The sequence below is a fragment of the Lipotes vexillifer genome, unplaced genomic scaffold (assembly GCF_000442215.2).
Source record: "Lipotes vexillifer unplaced genomic scaffold, Lipotes_vexillifer_v1.1 scaffold207, whole genome shotgun sequence".
Taxonomy (NCBI): Eukaryota; Metazoa; Chordata; class Mammalia; order Artiodactyla; family Lipotidae; genus Lipotes; species Lipotes vexillifer.
This window is the reverse complement of record NW_006784469.1, coordinates 1,923,735-1,940,256: the sequence shown is the minus strand read 5'-3', so window position 1 is coordinate 1,940,256 and position 16,522 is coordinate 1,923,735. Positions and strand designations below refer to the sequence as shown.

The following is a 16,522-nucleotide window of genomic DNA, read 5'->3' as shown; positions in this document are numbered from 1 at the left end:
GTTGGGGGAAATGGGGAGATATTTGTCAAAGGGTACAAATGTTCAGTCATAAGATAAGTTCTGGGGATCTAATCTATAGCATGGTGACTATAGTTAACAATATTGTATTATATACTTGAAAGTTGCTAAGAGAGTAAATCTTTCACAAAATGTTTCTTTTATTGAAGTATAGTCGATTTACAATATTATATTAGTTTCAGGTGTACAACATAGTGATCAATATTTTTAGAGCTTATACTCCATTTAAAGTTATTATAAAATAATGGCTGTAGTTCCCTGTGTTGTTCAGTATATCCTTGTTGCTTCTCTGTTTTATCCATAGTAGCTTGTATCTCTTCATCCCCTACCCCTATCTTGCCCCTCCCTGCTTCCCTCTCCCCACTGGTGACCACTAGTTTCTTCTCTGTATCTGTGAGTTTGTTTCTGTTTTGTTATATACATTTGTTTTATATTTTTAGATTCCACATATAAGTGATAACATACAGTATTTGTCTTTCTCTGACTTCTGTCTCTAAGCATAATGCCCTCCAAGTCCATCCATGTTGTTGCACATGCAAAATTTCATTCTTTTTTATGGCTGAGTAATATTCCATCTATGTATATTTATATCTCACATCTTCTTTATCCATTGATCTGGTGATAGGCATTTGGGTTGCTTCCATATCTTGGCTATTGTAAATAACGCTGCTATGAACATTGGGGTGCATGTATCTTTTCAAATTAGTGTTTGTGTTGTTGTCTGGATATATACCCCGGAGTGGAATTGCTGGATCATATAGTAGTTCTATTTTTAGTTTTTTGAGGAACCTGCATACTGCTTTCCATAGTGGCTGCACCAATTTACCTTCCTGCAAACAGTGTATGAGGGTTCCCTTTTCTCTACATCCTTGCCAACGTTTGCTATTTGTAGACTTTTTGATAAGAGCCATTCTGATACCTGTGAGGTGATCATTGTGGTTTTGAGATCATTGTAGTTTTGATTTGCATTTCTCTAATTAGTGATGTTCAGCATCTTTTCATGTGCCTGTTAGTCATCTGTATGTCTCCTTTGGAAAAATGTCTATTCAGGTCTTCTGCCCATTTTAAAATGAGGTTTTATGTTTTTTTTTATATTGAGTTGTATGAGCTGTTTATGTATTTTGGATATTAATCCCTTTTGGTCATATCATTTGCAAATATTTTCTCCCATTCAGTAGGCTGTCTTTTTGTTTTGTCGATGGTTTCAAGTAAATCTTAAATGTTCTCACCACCCCGCACAAAGGTAATTATGTGAGGTGAAGGATGTGTTAACTAACTTCATTATGGTAATCATTTCACAGTATATATGTGTATCAAGTCATCATGTTGTACACCTTAAACTTACACAATATTATATGTCAGTGATATCTCAGTAGAGCTGGAATAGATAAACAAATGATTTAAATAAAACAAATTTCAACTCTTCTAATCACTTTTGTACTCAGTATCTCTTAATAATATTGGTATCTCTTAATATCGTTCTCCGTAACCATCAAGAGTGTTGGTGATGCAGAATTTCTTGAGTACTCTTCTAATGTCGCTAGAAGTTTGTTCCTAGCCAGTGAGACCACTCCATTGAGTCCTGATGTGCTTGCTCAGGCAATGACAGCTGTAGCCAACAGTGATTGTAAGATGTATTCCAATTTTAAAGATGTGAAAATGTGAAAAAAAATGCACCTCTTGGAATGAGTGAAATGAAATGGAAGGAATTTCCTCAGCAGCCTGAACTGTTTTCCTCCATACTTGTTTTACATATGGGAGAGGAAAACCTTTTTTTTTTTTTTTTTTTTTTTTTCTTAAAGCCACTGCTTTTCTGATCTCAGTTACTCATAACCAAACCCAATCCAAACTGATACACGATTATTCTGTTAGCCCTTACTACTTTGCTTTCTCACTGTAACTCATTCCACTCTTACGTCCTTCTTGACTAAATGAATCAAGGCATACATTTCTTTACTTTTTAGGTGTCCTAATGCTTTTCTAATCACCTTCACTTCAGCTTTCCTGAAGCATATTCTCCATCAATATCCCTCTGAAGATGAACTCAGGACTGCCAAAAAAAAAAAAAATCTGTAATAGAAATTTTTATTTTAAAACCTGAAGCATAGTATCACTTCCAAGATTAGTGATAATGCCTTCCTCTCCTGAATACTTGATTCGATATGTCTCTTGGGCTTGTGAAAAGAAACTGGAATTGCTGGCAAATGAAAAAAAATTAAAGGAGAATTTCAAAATCAGAAATGTAGAACAAATTTCAAGAGTAGAGATGATTCAGGAGAAATTAATGGGTGCTTTGTACTGCTTGTCACACATTTCTGAGGGAAAAAAATAACTTTTCCTTTTTCTGGAAAATGAAGTACAATTTGTCAGTGACAACCATCTATTAAGAAATTTCCTTTTGTGATAGAGTGAGGATTTTTTCCCCCCAGAGGTAAATTATTCAACACAGTTAATCTGAATCTGTGTTTGAGCCTGAGATGAAGTGATCAATTTTATTATCATTTTCCCTCAGTCTGTCCTGATATTATCATTGCCTGAGACTCCGGTACCCATAGCAACAGCCACTATTTCAGACATTATTCCCCCAAGCAACAGAGCACGGCCAATGACTGACAGCCATCCAGCTGTGCATCTCAGGGTGGTATTTTCCAGGGCTGGAAGACCAAGTCACAACTCACTCCCATGTCTTGAAAGTCAGGTTATCAAGGAGTCGGGAAGGCTGTGAGTATGCAGGAAGGTGACACACCCACCAGAAGTTTGCTCACCCTTTTTGAGAGGTATACGGCAAGCAGGGGAGGGTGGGAAAATGAGGAGACTTACAGTGATGGACAAAGTCAAGATGTAAAGTACAGTGGGGCGAGCTCCATTAGTCTGAATGTTTCTTACTTCTTTCCATCACTGCCCCACATGTTCAAAAGACTGTGGACCCCAAAACTGAACTGGGAAAAGGGGAATTTAGAATGTTCACTTTTGTCTTGTAGAAGAACAAGGAGAGAAATAATTGAGCTGCCGCCGTATTTAAACTTCCCTGCCAGGGATTCTTAAAGAAAAGCTGTGAAATGTGACACTACAAGTAGTGGCTTGTAATAGGCACTGGAGTGTTATACTCCCAAGTCTCTTTGAGTCTTGCAGGTGAGGAAATCCTTCTTTTCCAGGTAAAATAAGAGGATGTAGCTCTAAGTAGACTTCTCTGCATTATCCCGGGGAGTCGCTCTGAATCACACAAAAGGAAAAGATGGGATAAAAAGGGGGGCCTGGCGCCCAAGACTGGAGTCAGCTTTAGAATCCAGGTGAAGAGCCCATGACAGGCAGTGCTTTGGTATATAGATTACAGTACCCCATGCATAGCAAAAATACAGGGTTTCTCAGTGCAGATGAGGCGAATTTGCAGGCAGAACGTGTGTGTTTTGCAGCCACTCCCCTCACCTTTTGTGCCTGAAGAGAAGCCACCACAGGCAAAGATGCAATCTCTGGGGATTTCCAGTCCCAAGTTCTTTCCAGGTATTCAGGGCCAACTCAGGTAGCAGTGTTGCTGCCTGTGTGAGGGAGAGAGCCTCAACAGAGGGATTCATGTGTATAGGTGGCGACTGCCTTCCTGAGAGGTGCCCTGCTACCTCTTATGCATTCGGTGGCCAATTCTGAAGACTTCTTTCCTATGGAAGGATTTTGGCTGAGGTTTAGCGGCCATTCCCACCCTAGGCTGGAAGGCACACCTGTAATTAGAGGAGAGACTGCAGTGATCAGGGATGTCTTTAAGAGTGTCGGGGATTTCCCTCCCTTCTGAGGCTAGTTATCTGGCTGGACTCCCAGTCTACCCACACAATCTTTCTTAACCCATTGTCAACCTGTGGGGCAGCGCACACACACAGACACAGAGACACACACACACACACACACACACACACACACACACACACACGGCATCAGAAAATCTATGTTCACGTCCACATTCTACGTTGCTACTTCTTACCTGTGTGGCCTACCTTTTCCTCACTGATAACACCTATCCTTCTTACTTCTTGAGGTTCTTATATAAATAAAATACAAGAATGTAAATAAGAGGACTTGGACTTGCAAAGTGCCGTTATTATTATTTTAGTTGGTCAACCCCTGGCTATGGGGAAGACAGCCCAAGGCTCATTCCCCATTATCACTGTAGCCCAGGGTGAGCTTGTCAACAACAGATTCTGACATGTTGGCAGCCAGGGCCCCCAGCGTGGTACTGAGAATCAACAACCATTAACATTTGCTTAATTGATTGAACTAAGATACATCAGATAATGCTGAAGATCCCCCCCCCCCTTTTTTTTTTTTTTTTTTTGGGACCCTCCCGTTGCGGAGCACAGGCTCCGGACGCGCAGGCTCAGCAGCCATGGCTCACGGGCCCAGCCGCTCCGCGGTATGTGGGATCTTCCCGGACCGGGGCACGAACCCGCGTCCCCCGCATCGGCAGGCGGACTCTCAACCACTGCGCCACCAGGGAAGCCCAAGATCCCCTTTCTTTTAATCCCTGCCCATTCCCTTCACTTCTTCCCCAGAGGCAACTACTGTGATGAATTCTAGACCATATTCTTTTATATCTTTACCATATATGGGCACCCGCAGACACCACCCACCCACCCATTAGGGCCCCAGACCACCCATCTCACCCCCCCCACACACACACTGTTTAAAAGGGGAAGATGGATGTTGCACTTTCCTGGGCCCCATGGAGTGCCTTCTCCCTCCCTCTGTGGAGATCCTGAGCTGCATGTGGGTGGGGCATGGGTGGGTGGAGAGCCTCCTGGATACCTGTTTTAAAAAGTGAGCGATTTGCACACAGCAACCAAGGAGAGACCTTTATTTCTTTAGGAACCAAGTAACTTTATTGGAAGGAGTGGCAAAACTGGAAGAAAAAAACTTAAGTGAACTTCTGCAAGGGCACTATTGCCATCTGCATGGCAGGCACGGTGACCAGGGCTCTGGTCCCCCCGTGGCTCTGGGGAAGTCCAGTCCAGGCTCAGTTCTTCTTGTCGCTGTCGCCCAGGGTGAGCTTGTCAAAGAGGGACCCTGCCAGGTCGACGTCCGGGGCCCCCATCATGCTCAGGGTGGTGACGTGACCCTCCAGCTCTCTGATGAACGCCACCTGCTGGCTGCGGTAGTGAGTTGCCAGGAAGCGGTACAGGTAGGGGGTCGCTCTTGTCGGTGGCCAGCTGGTGCAGGTGGAGCAGGCTCTGGTTCACGAGCTTCTCCAGGAACAAGGCGCACTTCATGGCCTTGAGGCCGCTCTTCCACTGGTCACTGCCTGGCTTCCTGATGTCTTGGAAGTTGAGGCGGCCCCCGCGCTGGTTCTGCAGGCGCATCAGGCCCTGGGCCCGCCCGCTGTGCTCGTGGGAGCGGCGCAGGAAGAATGGGGTGAAGTGCTTCAAGGCCACGTCGTCGCGGTCGAAGTAAAAGGCCGCGGCCAGGCACACGAAGGAGGCGTGGAGCTCCAGGGTGAAATGGCCGTTGACGGCGGCCTCGCGGTCGGGGTGGTAGTTCTGGCGCACCTGCGAGCGCGGCGCGGGCAGCATGGCGGACAGCACGGGCAGCGTGGCGGCCCGCCGTAGCTGCCTCGGGGCTCTCCAACGTGGTCGAAGAGGGCGGCCGGAGGCGCTGGGAACCCTCTCTAGGATGGGCCGGATATGGAGTCCGTTTTGGGACGGGGAAGGGGAGGGGGACAGAGGGTGGGGGGCGAGTCCATTACCGGAAGGGGGTGACGGTGGCCGGGAGGGGGCGGGGCACCATGCTCTAGGTTTCCTAGGAACCTGGGTGAGGCCGGAAACCCAGGGCACCTCTGCACTGTCTTGAGACCATTAAAAAAATAATAATAACCCTATTGAGATAAAATTCACCTTTGGAAAGTGAACATTTACCTGTTTTTTTGTATATTCATGGAGTTGTGCAACCATTACCACGTCTCAGAGTATTTTCATCACTCCAAAATGAAATTCCCTACCCATTAGCACTCACTCACCATCCTGCCTCCCCCCAGGTTTGGCCACCACTAATCAACTTTCTATCTCTGTAGATTTGCCTGTGCTGGACTTTTCAAATAAATGCAATCATATAGTATGTGGCCTTTTGTATCTGCCTTCATCTTCTTGTATCTGCCATCATCTTCAGTGTGTCAACATGGTTCTGGCAGGTGAAAGAAGCTGCATCAGATGTGGGCAAAGCCATGGTGACTGCAGAGGTAGAGGGGACTGCAGAGGCAGAAAGAGGACAGAGGGGAAGGAAGGGTAACAAATAAATATATTCCCTTTTAATGCCACAAAGGATCACATTACAAGCTTGATATGGCATTGGGTTGGTATCTAGTCTACACTTACTGAAATGTGACACTTGCATGAGGAAAGTAGGAAAATTCCCACCATTGTCTGATATTCTGCCTTGGAATGCTGTTAAGGATTATGCTTTTCTTTTTGCCTTTTTTTTTTGGTCCCCTGTGCTTTCTAATTTTCTGAAAATGAACAACCACTGTTATGACATGTTATTCATTTGTATCATGTTAAGTATTTATATTTTTATATACTTATAACTATGAATGGAACACCTTTTTGAAAGGTGGATGTCATAGGTGCTAAAAAGAAGTCTATGTAGTTATTTAAAACTAAGCAGTTTTGAAAAGTGAACCTGTTGTGAGTACCCAGACCTTCTTCCCATTGGGTAGTGAAGCAAGTCTTTTAAAATCAGTGGTTTCCAGTTCCTCTAAGATCAGCAACAAGACAAGGTTGTTCACTCTCACCACTACTATTCAACATAGTTTTGGAAGTTTTAGCCACAGCAATCAGAGAAGAAAAAGAAATAAAAGGAATCCAAATCAGAAAAGAGGAAGTAAAGCTGTCACTGTTTGCAGATGACATGATACTATACATAGAGAATCCCAAAGGTGCTACCAGAAAACTACTAGAGCCAGTCAAAGAATTTGGTAAAGTAGCAGGATACAAAATTAATGCACAGAAATCTCTGGCATTCCTATACACTAATGATGAAAAATCTGAAAAAGAAATTAAGGAAACACTCCCATTTACCATTGCAACAAAAAGAATAAAATACCTAGCAATAAACCTACCTAAGGAGACAAAAGACCTGTATGCAGAAAATTAAAAGACACTGATGAAAGAAACTAAAGATGATACCAACAGATGCAGAGATAAACCATGTTCTTGGATTGGAAGAATCAGTATTGTGAAAATGACTGTACTACCCAAAGCCATCTGCAGATTCAGTGCAATCCCTATCAAACTACCAATGGCATTTTTCACAGAGCTAGAACAGAAAATTTCACAATTTGGAATATTGGAATATGGAAACACAAAAGACCCCGAATAGCCAAAGCAATCTTGAGAAAGAAAAAGGGAGCTGGAGGAATCAGGCTCCCAGACTGCAGACTATACTACAAAGCTACAGTAATCAAGACAGTATGGTACTGGTACAAAACCAGAAATATAGATCAATGGAACAGGATAGAAAGCCCAGAGATAAACGCATGCGTATATGGTCACCTTATTTTTGATAAAGGGGGCAAGAATATACAATGGAGAAAAGACAGCCTCTTTAATAAGTGGTGCTGGGAAAACTGGACAGCTACATGTAAAAGAATGAAATTAGAACACTCCCTAACACCATACACAAAAATAAACTCAAAATGGATTAAAGACCTAAATGTTAGGTCAGACACTGTCAAACTCTTAGAGGAAAACATAGGCACAACACTCTATGACATACATCACAGCAAGATCCTTTTTGACCCGCCTCCTGGAGAAATGGAAATAAAAACAAAAATAAACAAATGGAACCTAATGAAACTTAAAAGCTTTTGCACAGCAAAGGAAACCATAAACAGGATGAAAAGACAACCCTCAGAATGGGAGAAAATATTTGCAAATGAAGCAACTGACAGAGGAGTAATCTCTAAAATTTACAAGCAGCTCATGCAGCTCGATATCAGAAAAACAAACAACCCAATCCAAAACTGGGCAGAAGACCTAAATAGACATTTCTCCAAAGAAGATCTACAGATTGCCAGGAAACACATGAAAGGATGCTCAACATCACTAATCATTAGGGAAATGCAAATCAAAACTACAGTGAGGTATCACCTCACACCAGTCAGAATGGCCATCATCAAAAAATCTAGAAACAATAAATGCTGGAGAGGGTGTGGAGAAAAGGGAACACTCTTGCACTGCTGGTGGGAATGTGAATTGGTTCAGCCACTATGGAGAACAGTATGGAGGTTCCTTAAAAAACTACAAATAGAACTACCATATGACCCAGCAATCCCACTACTAGGTATATACCCTGAGGAAACCAGAATTCAGAAAGAGTCATGTACCAAAATGTTCATTGCAGCTCTATTTACAATAGCCCGGAGATGGAAACAACCTAAGTGCCCGCCGTCGGATGAATGGATAAAGAAGATGTGGCACATATATACAATGGAATATTACTCAGCCATAAAAAGAAACGAAATTGAGTTATTTGTAGTGAGGTGGATGGACCTAGAGTCTGTCATACAGAGTGAAGTAAGTCAGAAAGAGAAAAACAAATACCGTATGTTAACACATATATATGGAATCTAAAAAAAAATAAAAGGTTCTGAAGAACCTAGGGGCAGGACAGGAATAAAGATGCAGACGTAGAGAATGGACTTGAGGTCACGGGGAGGGGGAAGGTTAAGCTGGGACAAAGTGAGAGAGTGGCATGGACATATATACACTACCAAATGTAAAATACATAGCTAGCGGGAAGCAGCCGCATAGCACAGGGAGATCAGCTCGGTGCTTTGTGACCACCTAGAGGGGTGGGATAGGGAGGGTGGGAGGGAGACGCAAGAGGGAGGAGATGTGGGGATGTATGTATATGTAGAGCTGATTCACTTTGTTATGAAGCAGAAACTAACACACCATTGTAAAGCAATTATGCTCCAATAAAGATGTTAAAAATAAACAGGTCTTCCCTGGTGGCGCAGTGGTTGAGAGTCCACCTGCTGGTGCAGGGGACACGGGTTCGAGCCCTGGTCTGGGAAGATCCCACATGCCGTGCAGCAACTAGGCCCGTCAGCCACAACTACTGAGCCTGCACGTCTGGAGCCTGTGCTCCACAACAAGAGAGGCTGTGACAGTGAGAGGCCCGCGCACCATGATGAGGAGTGGTCCCCGCTTGCCGCAACTAGAGAACACCCTCACAGAGAAACGAAGACCCAACACAGCCAATCAATCAATAAATAGAAATGGTGTAGAATTATTAAAAACAAAGAAGCAAACAAACAAAAACTCAGTGGTTTCTTTGAAAGGTTCACTTCAAGTTTGGTTTTGTCTGGCTCTTGTTACATTATTGACCCTCAACAGATTACACCTCCCAGTATTCATGCGCTGTGTAGTCCCCTCCCACACTGTCTGTGAGCTTGGCCATGTGACTAGCCTTGGCTAATGGGAAATTAGCAAGTGTGGTGCAAGCGGAAGCTTCGTAATTGCTTGCGCTTTGGGGCTTGTTCTTTTCGAATGCACCCTCTTAGAACCCAGCCACCAAGCTGTGAGAAAGTCCAAGCAGCCATGTGGAGAGTCCTCCATGGTGGACAGAAAAAGCCCCCGGCCAACAGCTGGCCCCAATTTGCCACCTGTATGATCGAGGCTAACTGGTAAAGGGATCCTTCAGTCCTCGGTGGAGCCTCCCCAGCTGATTCCATGTGGAACAAAGATGAGCCGTCCCCATCAAGCCCTGCCCAAACTGCAGAATTGTGAACACGTGAGTGATTGTTGTTGCCGTTCATGGTTAAGTTTTGGGTTGGTTGGTTGGTTACCTATGAATGAAATAGTACCTAAGCTATTTTTGTATGTATCTTATCTAGGTGTCTGTCACCACCTAAATGTAGGTTGGCGTATAGATTTTAACTCTGTCAAGTAGTTCGGGAACTCTGTGTTGAGGAAGATTCTGAGAGTGCATCCTGGTATAGCAGAACAGTATGCATGTCCCTCATTTAATCTCTTCTCCACACAGCAGTCAGTGTGATCTTTTAAAAATCAGTGTGATCGTGTCACTACATTGCTTAAATCCTCCTGGGGCTTTCCGCTGTACTTAGAGTGAAAAGCGAACTCCTTTTTCGAGTTTGCAAAACCCTCTAAATACAGGCTTTTGCTTGATTCCCCTTCAGTCTCTTCTCACATCCCTCTCGCACTCAGCCCCTCACGTCATCCAGCCTCATGGGCCGTCTTTCAGTTCTCTGAACACGCCAAGCCAGTTCCCACCTTTGCATCTTTTTACGCATGTTGGACGTTCTCTCTGCCTGGAATGATCATCACGGGACTGGCTTCTCATCATTCAGATCTCAGCTTAAATATCACCCCCTCAGAGAGACTTCCCTGACTATGGGGAGGAGTCACCTGTTGCTGTAATAATATTTCATAACAAACCACCTCAAAGTTCAGTGGCTTAAACCAACAAGCATTAATCTCACATCCACAGGCCCGTGAGATGACTGGGGCAGTCCTGCTCTGCATCTCAGTCTAGGGTCCAAATTAATTCACGTGGCCAAACATCAGGGGGGAGGGAAGGTCCTCTTCCCATGGAGGGAGTTATTTGTGGAACAGTGATCTCGCCTACCACACTCTCAATTCTAAAGCAGCCACACCATCAGCAGTCACCTTCATCTCACCCAATTTTAATTCTCTGCAGATAATTGATTACTCTCTGATATTTTTGTGTTTATTTATTATGTTTATTGTCTGTCTCCCCTTGTTAGGATAGGTGTTCTATGAGAGCACAGTTGTCATTTGTCATCTTCAGTGCCATGTGCCCGCACATGGAACAGTTTCTGGCTGAGCTGAGGTGGCTGATAAGAACAAATGTTAGCTGCAGATACTGGTGAGGGGAAGAGGAATTGGAGAGCCAATTATCTTTTTTCTTTCCAAACCCAATCTACACAAATATCTTGATCTTTTAAACCAGTGGTTCCTCTTGCAATTTCTCCATCTCTTCCAGTGTTGTCTTCCAATAGTGTAAGAGAAATCATGCTGATCTGCCTTTAATGCTTTGTTTTTTATTATCCATCCATGCTTTGTGCCAGATGTTAGCTTTAGGAACTATACTTAAATGCAAGGGGGTTTGAGGGGCAGTGCCTTAGAACTCAAATCCTCAAATCAATCGCTTCTTCCAACTTCTAGGGGAAAATCTTCACCAGAGCTTTGACCTTGTCTGAATTGGGCTCCCCTAGAAGCTGACCTTGGCACAAGGATTGGAATGCATATAGTTTATTTGGGTGCGTGGACGGGTAGGGGAGTGGAGAAGCGATACAGGGAAGTAAAGACAGCCCACGATGGGTCCATTATTAGTCCAGCTACCAGCAGGAGCAACTGGAACTTAGTCCCACCAGTATTAACGATTTATCTCAGAATGATCCTGGCCAAGAGGAGAGGGAGCTGGGCGTTCATGCCCCTCTACCTGTCAACCATTAAAGGCTGCCCAGGGGAGTGAGGGCAGAGGGGCAGGAGAGGTGGGAAATGTTGACTCCTAGGCACTTCCACCCAGTTTGTAGGGCAATGTGGGTTTTGGCACCCTGAGGCAGGCTTCTGACAAAGATGTGGGTGTTACCCTTGTGAAGTCAGGCTGGGTACAGGAAAAGTCTAAGATCAGGGGGGAAAGGAGCACAGAAGATCCTGATTAGCCTTTTTTCTTTAAATGAGTTTTGTTGTAGTATAATTGACATATAATAAACTGTACCTATTTATTTATTTAATGTAAACTCATGATTGATATGGTGGCAGAAATGTTTTATTTACTCATGTTTACATTAATACTCCTATGGATGCATCTTAATGTTTTCTGGGAACCCAAGTATCTATAACTTGAAACTTTATCTGCCATTTTATAGAAACAAAAGAAACACTCCCAAAATATTGTCTTTGAAGTTATTGTCCATTTGTTTCAAAGTGAGTTTAAAAAATTCATTTCCTTAAATATCCCAGCCTCCATTGGTAAGACAGAATCTAATGAAGTTCCCGTCACTCAGCTATAACAATCATCAGCTCATGGCTATTCTTTTTCTTTTTTTAATTTTTATTTAATTAAATTAATTTATTTTTAGTAAAGTCTTTATTGAATTTGTTACAATATTGCTTCTGTTTTTTGTCTTTTTTTTTTTTTTTTTTTTGCGGTACGTGGGCCTCTCACTGTTGTGGCCTCTCCCGTTGCGGAGCACAGGCTCCGGACACGCAGGCTTAACGGTTATGGCTTACGGGCCCATGCATGCTCCGCGGCATGTGGGATCTTCCCGGACCGGGGCACGAACCCATGTCCCCTGCACTGGCAGGCGGACTCTCAACCACTGCGCCACCAGGGAAGCCCTGCTTCTGTTTTATGTTTTGGTTTTTTGGCCCCGAGGCATGTGGGATCTTAGCTCCTGACCAGGGATCGAACCTGCACCCCCCGCATTGGAAGGTGAAGTCTTAATCACTGGACCACCAGGGAAGTCCCTAATTTTTATTTAACATTGGAGTATAGTTGATGAACAATGTTGTGTTAGTTTCAGGTATACAGGAAAGTGATTCAGTTACACATATACATGTATCTATTCTTTCTCAAATTCTTTTCCCATTTAGGTTATTACAGAACATTGAGCAGAGTTCCCTGTGTTATACAGTAGGTCCTTGTTGGTTATTTATTTTAAATACGGCCATGTGCACATGTCAATCCCAGACTTCCAATTATCCCTGCCCCCCAGCCCTTCCCCCCTGGTAACCATAAATTCATTTTCTATGTCTGTGAGTCTGTTTCTGTTTTGTAAATAAGTTCATTTGTATCATACATTTTTTTAGATTCTGCATATGTGATATCATATGATATTTGTCTTTCTCTGTCTGACTTACTTCACTTAGTATGATAATCTCCAGGTCCATCCACGTTGCTGCAAATGGCATTATTTCATTTTTTTAAATGGTAATAGTCCATTGTATATATATATATATATATATATATATATATATATATATATATATATATATATATAACACATCTTCTTTATCCATTCATCTGTAAATGGACATTTAGGTTGTTCCACGTCTTGGCTATTGTAAATAGTGCTGCTGTGAACATTGGGGTGCATGTATCTTTTTGAATTATGGTTTTCTCAGGGTATATGCCCAGGAGTGGGATTGCTAGGTCATATGGTAGTTCTATTTTTAGTTTTTTAAGGAACCTCCATACTGTTCTCCATAGTGGCTGTATCAATTTACATTCCCACCAACAGTGTAGGAGGGTCCACACGCTCTCCAGCATTTATTGTGTGTAGACTTTTTGATGATGGCCATTCTGACTGGTGTGAGGTGATATCACACCAGCGTTTTATTGTAGTATAATTGACGTATAATAAACTGTACTTATTTAAAGTGTACTACTTGATGAATTTTGACATATGTGTATACCCTTGAAACTATCACCGCAGTCAAGATTGAGCATAGCCATCACCTCCAAAAGTTTTCTCCTGCCCATCCCTAAACAACCACTGGTCAGCTTTCTGTTTTAATAATTTTCATTTTCTAGAATTGTATGTAAATGGAGTCATACAGTATATGCTTTTGTTTTGTCTGTTTCTTTCATTCAACACGATGATTTTGACATTCATCCATATTGTTGCATGTACCAAAGGTTCATTCCTTTTTATTGCTGAAGAGTATTCTATGACTATATCACAGTTTTTTTTTTTATCCATTCACTGGTTGATGGATATTTGCATTGTTTCTGTTTTTGGCTATTATGAATAATGCTATGAACATTTTCGTACAAGTCTTTGTGTGGACATAGGTTTTCATATTGCTTGATGTCACATCGATAAGTTGAAATTGGCCACGATCAGGGTATTTACACTATGGAAACTGGCAAACTGTGCAAATTCAAGGCTTCTTCTCCAGAGATCCAGCTGTTAAACATTTACCACCACAGCATTAGATATACCTTAGAGTTGGAATTACTGAATCAAAGTCTATGCACTTTAAAAAAGCCATCAGTATATATTGTCAAGGAAACTTTCCCAAAAGGGTGTAACTTTCTTCTTTATTTAAATACGTATATCCTTTACGTCATTTCAAAATGTTCGACTTCCTCTAAATAAAAAATTCACAAAGTCTAAGATGCTGATCTTTCCCCAGGTGATATTTGCCATCTCTTCTCATTGTAGTAAAGATCAGGGACTTCTGAGTATTTCTGGAAGGTTTAGAAAGCATTTCTAGACAGGTACATGCATATATAATGCTTTAGTAACAGGGAAAAGAAGTTGTTAAAAAAAATCAGGCCAGAAAGAGGACATAATCAACCAAGGGAGACAGGGGGAAAAGGAAACATGAGACATAGAATTCCTCTGGTACCTAGAGTTTTCTAAGTCGTTGTTTATAAAGACACATATTTTCATATAGTTATAGCCCAGTGAACGTGGACCATCTCTGCTTTACTCATTTAATATTATTTCACATCACATTTCCCCAAATGAATGTAATCATCATTTTTATTTGAACTACTCCGTAATATTCTATTGTTATTCCCCTATTGTTGAGCATTTGGGTGGTTTCCAGTGTTTCAGCATTATAAATAGAATGTCTTCCTGCGAATTCCTTCTTTTGCCTTGTAAGTGATTTCCTTGGATTAGCTTCCTTCAAGTCTTCTTTTCCCCTGTCCAGTTACTTGTTTATTTTGTTCTGCATAGATGCTTCTTTTCTTCTCTCTCCTGTTCCCAACCCTGTGCTTGACAGAGTTACGTGTTCTTGCTATGTACTGTCATAGCACCCTAAATTTCCTCCCTTACAACCTAGAACACTTCCTTTAATAGTGTTTTCCCCCCAAGTTAGATTGTAGGTTCCACAAGGGAGGGGCCATATTGTTTTATCCTCTTTGTTAGCTCCCCATTGCTTATAACGTGGGTGCTTAATTTGTATTGTTGATCTATCGATCTGTTTATCTGTTTTACTTTCTTTCCTTTCTTCTTTGTTCAAGTCTCATTTGACATTAATTCCCTAAGGAATTAATATATGATCAACCCTTTTGTGTCCTACTCTAAACCTGCTGGCCTTGCTGTAGTTAGATAATTGCTAACCCTGAACTAAACCTCTTTTTGGCATCAGGCCCTGTCTGCTATAATCATGAGTCAAAGGTCAAGGCTAGTCAGTACTTCCCTCAGAGATGACTTAGTTACAGGTAGTATAAATTTTAAAGAATTAAATTAGGTGAACCTGCAGAATCATCTTTCTGACTCTTCCAAATGCAGCCTTGTACTTCAAATGGGTGTGTCTTCGGTCAGGTTCCCAGGAAACAGGAGAGACGTGCTGGAAGTTCATGGAGGCTTACTCTAGGGAGATAGACCTGTGGGCGACTGAAGGCAGCAGGCCTGGGTAGAAGAGACGTTGAACTGGGATGCAGACCCCTCAGCCAGCCCCATGGGGAGCGCTAGAGTTGGGGTGACCCTTCAGAGTTATCTTCAAACGGGGTGAGGGAATGGGGGCCTTGCACCCACCCCTCATTGGCCAGTGATTGAATGCAGACCACACCCAGGAATGGGGCACTGCTTTGGATGAGAAAGCGACATTCAACGAAGGGTGATTCCCAGAAAGGGACTGAGCAGTGCGCCAGCACCAGTGGACACTGCCAGCAGCTGGGAGGATGTACCCTTCAGTTCTGAAGGGGGGATCTGGGCTGACACCAGAGACCCCTGCACGGTGCAGGGGGGTGGGTATGAGTCATCTCAGAGTGGAGTGCTAGCAGAATAGATGGGCAGCTGTTTGCAAGAGGACAGAGCCAAGTGACCGTCCCCATTCAAGTGAATTCCTATTGTTACCCCGGAGCTCTGAAGTTCAGAGGAGGTAATGGCTGAAATAGTCCAAGTTTGTGTGGTCTCAGGATGTTTTTAAAAGATGCATAACAATCACCAGCCTCCTTTCCCTCGAGGTGTTTTTCCCCACAGCTGTTTCCTCATTTCGAAGCCCAAGGAGACAGGGAGGCAGGAAGGTGTTATGATATAACCAGGAAGTCTGGCCTCAAGGATTGTCTCAAGACCTCCAAAGATGCCCCGAGGTTGGGGATGGGCCTGTGTTATTGGCAGATACCTGTTGCCTCGCCAAACTGCCACCCTTGAAACAGTTTCAAAGGAAACGGGTGGACTGTGAATCCAGTTACACAAACTTATTTACAAGGCTGAATTAACTCCTGTCTGCAGAGCACTTTGAGCAATTTGGATAGACTTCCTAAGTTGTTTACCTAAAGTATTACCTCACCCTTAAGTCAATTTCCTAGAGGTAGGATGGGCTAAACAGAACCTCCATTAGAAAATAATCTTCTCGTAAGCTTTTCCAACATCTAATATGCATTATCGCTAGCCGTTTGATGTAAAGGTCTGCTTGCTGAGGCGAGGCCATTATTTTTCACGTATTTCTCCTACATTTTCATTTACTGTCTTTTAAGAATGGATTATGATTTTTGTGCTAAGAAATTATACCTTGGT

The 16,522-nt window shown here is 42.8% G+C and overlaps 1 pseudogene; it reads right to left on the bottom strand.

Annotated features, from left to right (window-relative positions):
- Positions 1 to 5,017: 5,017 nt before the first annotated feature.
- LOC103086646 (ferritin heavy chain pseudogene) lies at positions 5,018 to 9,456 on the bottom strand (annotated as a pseudogene).
- Between the last annotated feature and the right edge of the window lie 7,066 nt (positions 9,457 to 16,522).